The following is a 4,576-nucleotide window of genomic DNA, read 5'->3' as shown; positions in this document are numbered from 1 at the left end:
TAGACTATCTGTCCAATCTGAGTTTTCTGTTGCACAACTAAAACTACTTTTGTAGTTTTGAACGCACCACCAAAACAAGTTCCTTCCTGAGACTATTTCTCAGAGGCACCGTGGCTCCGTCCGGCACTTAGCCGAGATTGAGAAGACGAATGTTGTGTTCAAATGTCCCATTTTATACGCTCACGTTGTCCCTTAACTGATAGCCCTTATGCAGGGTTTTTGTTATCTGTGGGGCTGCAGGGACGGCCAACGCAGCCACAGCTGCAATCTTTAGTGCAGAACAGTGTCACCTGTGTGTTTCATTGTTTTGCTAGTTGGATAAAAGAGGTCAGTCTAAATGTAAAGCAACTAAAACAAATAAAGAGATTCAAACCAAAATAGAAGACTTAGACTCTCTTTATTGATCCTTTTGGGATGACTCCCGCAAGGGAACTGAATTTCCAGCAGCAGATTTCAGCAGCTTCCAACACACACTTATAGATTGTAGAGAGGTATAAAAAAAATACACTATAGAGAAATACAGAATAAGAATAACAATATACTTTTAGCTATTAGAAGACGTTTAGCATAAATTAGCAATTAAGAGCAGTAAGATTGACAAGGTTTGTGAGTAGATTATTATTTAAGTAATTGTCAATAATATCCAGCAGTTTGTCCAGTGTCGTCCTCTCTGCCACTATCGCCAGTCAACAGAGCCGGCCCCCCTTTCTTGGATATCTCCACATGTCATTTACGTTATGTCATTAAATAGCCCTTCTCAGACTGCACTAACAAACAACTGAAAACTAAGAAAAGAATCACTCTGCAGCATTTTCTTTAAAACTCCTCTCACACATCGGCCGTAGCCTGACAGACTCATGTCTCTTGTGTTCTGGTTGAAAACAAAAGATACACATCAATGAAGACTTCTCTAAGTGGCTGTTTCAGGTCACTGGGAGACCACTTCATTACTAAAATGAGGTAAAAGAGCGCCCTTAGAGAAAAATTAACTGGCTCAGGCCCCCGGTGCAGTGCAGCGACCTGCCCAACTCAACACAGTGAGTGTGTTTGAGGGTAATTTCAGGTGAAACAATTTTTTTAAATTTTTAAGTTAAGTTTTAGTTGGATGTTAAGAAAAACTGTCATTTTCACAAGCAAGGGTAAACATGTGTGGAGTCCCAGACCAGCTGGAGGAAACCGAGACGGTGAAGCAGTCGGAGGAGGATGTGGAGACGGAGGAGGGGGTGGAGGAAGAAGAGTGGGTATGGACATACAGCCGAACCGCAGATAATTATTGGCTTTGTCAGACAACATCTGTTATGTTAGCATTCCAGCCGTCAGCCTCGAGGAGGACGAGCCAAAAAAAGAAAAGAAAAATATATGCACGCCTGCAGAGTTCAGAGAGACAGATAGAAACAAGGCCAGACACAGGAAAGCAAAGGCCTGCGTTTCGCTTCGGACACTTTGGAGTTCACCTTCATGTTTATGTGAGCAGAGTCTGAACCTTCAGCCGCAGGGTCGCAAGTTCAAAGCCCCGTCTGGCCTGCTGCAGTGTCCTTGACCCAGACTGACTCCTGGAGTGTCCCGACAGATTCTACACTGACTGCGTTTACATGCACATAATATTCAGTTTTTTTCCTTTATTTTGAAAAACACAATTTCCGACTAAGCTGTTTTTTTGGTTAAGTAAAGTGAACGTTCCACTAGTATTCCCATTTACATGTAGCCGTGCAAAACAGGATGTCTTCAAAGTTTTCCAGCGGCGGCAGACTTGTTGTCTCTCTCTGATTCTTTCAACCAGCTCCTCAACCCTGGTGTTGTCTTCCCGTCGAAATTGAAAATCAACACTTTTTCTCATGTTTTTTGTGTTTTTTTTCAACACTTTTGACGCTTCTTTGAACGTTTGTCACTTTTCTTGACGTTTTCAACACTACTTAACACTAACTTACTAACTTTAGTTTTACATTTATTTTTCTGGAATTTGTGGTCAATAATCCTTATTATAGGAAATTATACCTAATGTTTGAGTTAGAAAAGCAGAAATTAGCAATTATTTAGACTAAAATTGAAGGATTGTGTGTTGATGGATAGTCAGACTGAATATGTCAACTTTTACTCAATAATATTTTAAAACCACTTCAGTTTTTCTTCAAATGCTAAATAATTGAATAAGACGCCCCAAAATTAATTAAAGTAGAGATTTGTACTTGCCAAAGAGTTTTGAATCAATCATGTGATTTTGGGCAATTACAATTGAGTAGTTAATTTATCAATAATAAGTTGATATACAGTAGGAAAACGGGTCAATTTGACCCGAGGACAACATGAGGGTTAAAAAGGTCAGCGTTAAAATATTTACATCCAAACACCCTTTTAAAATCCAAGTCTTTGATAATGTGTAAAAGTAGCTGTAGCTGCGATTCTTCTCAATTGTCAGCCCTGCAAACTGTCGGCGTGTTGGTTTGTGTTCAAAAACCATAGCAACGCACAGAGCTGACCGTAAGCTGTTGCAAACTGCGGTAAAAACCCTGATTAAGACTCAGATTCTGAATGTCCCCAAAATATGCGTCTAAAACCTAAATAAAACAGGCATATCACACGTCTGAATTGGAAAATGCTACTTTCGGAAAAAGGCATTATTCAGAATATCAAAAGGGAGTATGCTCTTTACATGACCTGTGTTGAATTTGGAATATTCTCCTTTTTGGAATAATTGTGGCATATTGGTGTGCACGTCAACGTCGCAACCTGATCTTACAGAATTCCTGTGGCGGTTTACAGAATCGCCAAAAATTCCTTGACAGGCCTGTGGGAGTAGTCCGTAAAATGAACACGTTCCCTAAAGTTAAGGAAAAGGTTGTGGGTGTGCAGTAGAGCTGGGCAACATATTGCTATTATATCAATATCGTGATATGAGACTAGATATCGTGTTTGATTTTGGACATCGTAATATGACGTAAGTGTTGTCTTTGCCTGGTTTTAAAGGCTGCATTACAGTAAAGTGATGCTATTTTCTGAACTTACCAGACTGTTTTATCTGTTCTATTATTTGCCTTTGCCCACTTAATCATTATATCCACATTACTAATAATATTGTATCAAAAATCTCACTGTGTAAATTTTTTTTCAAAAGCACCAATAGTCAACACTACAATATCGTTGTGGTATCGATATCAAGGTACTTGGTCAGAAATATCATGATATTTGATTTTCTCCCTAGTGTGCAGGACAACAATTGGTTGAGTTTAGGAAAAGAAGAACGGGGCGGCAGGGTTTAGGAATCGTGACGCGTGGGACACAATCTCAGCTCTCCTGGGTGAAAGTCCTGTGTCGTTCAACCCATCCACCACCAACCTCCTGACGCAGATCTTCAGGCTTTCATACCACTCGCAACCGTAGTCGCTCTCAACACCACGTCATCTTTTCATTGACTTTACGTTGCATTATTTTCCATAGTGGCCGCAGGGATCTTTCACACATCCCGTGACCAGGCTGAAACATACTCATTGGCTGCCGGGGTAAGTTGTCAGTAGTAGTTCTTCTTTCTTCCTTGCAAAGGGTCAGAATATCGCTTATTTGATCTGAGCGGTTACCATGTTGATCAGACATTGAGGAGTTTTAATACATCACGTCCATTTATTCTTCATTATAAAACATTTCTTCCATAAATGAGTTGTTGAGGATTTCACACGGATGTTCATGTTCCTTTTCTCACTTTTTAACCTGGCAGCTAGCCAGCTCACGACATGGCATGTTGCACACTGTTCTGTATGGGACAAATTAATGGATTTCTTTGGCAAATTAATGGATTATGTTAATTTATTATATGGTAAAATGTTAGTTTCTGCGTATGACATACATACATACCCCTGATATTTCTCCATAAATTCCTGTTAATTCCCATTGAAAGTTTCCACCTGGAATTTTGCAACCCTACTCTCATCTGTACATTCTTTTGCTTTGTCAATTGTCCGAACAATTCAACCTCTACTTCTTCAGATAACGTAGTCCAAGGTCTGAGTAAATTTGTAACTTCTTACTAAAGACAATCCACCAGTGACGTCCCCTTCACGCAGCAATTGACCAGGTGTTGAGAAGGTTGAACTGAGGCAGTAATCAGGGACGAGGAAGGTAGGCAAAAGAGGGTAATAAATAATGAAGATTCATTTACATAAGGTGTCCACAAACAGGGATCCAATAACCCAGAAATAATCGACTAAAGGAAAACACAAATTCCACAGTCCAAAAACTAAAAAAATCCAACAAAAAAAACAAACTGTTAAAACAGATACTGGGAAACACTCATCACAGGGAAGAGTCCAAACGAAGGAAACATCCACAGGGGCATCGAACAACACACAGAACGATCTGACAAGAGACAAAGGGAACACAGAGGGTAAATCCAGGAGGTAACGAGGAACAGGTGATCCATCAGGTGAATTACATCAGGGCGGGGACGACAATCACAGAGGCGGGCGAACAGAAGACAGGTAGTGAAACTAGACAGGACGAGACAGAGACCCAGACTATCAAAATAAAACAGGAAACAGAACATACAGACACTCATAAAAAGCGTCAACAAAAGTGTTGATTTTAA

Source organism: Etheostoma spectabile, chromosome 17 (assembly GCF_008692095.1).
Source record: "Etheostoma spectabile isolate EspeVRDwgs_2016 chromosome 17, UIUC_Espe_1.0, whole genome shotgun sequence".
NCBI lineage: Eukaryota > Metazoa > Chordata > Actinopteri > Perciformes > Percidae > Etheostoma > Etheostoma spectabile.
Note: the sequence above shows the minus strand (reverse complement) of the source record.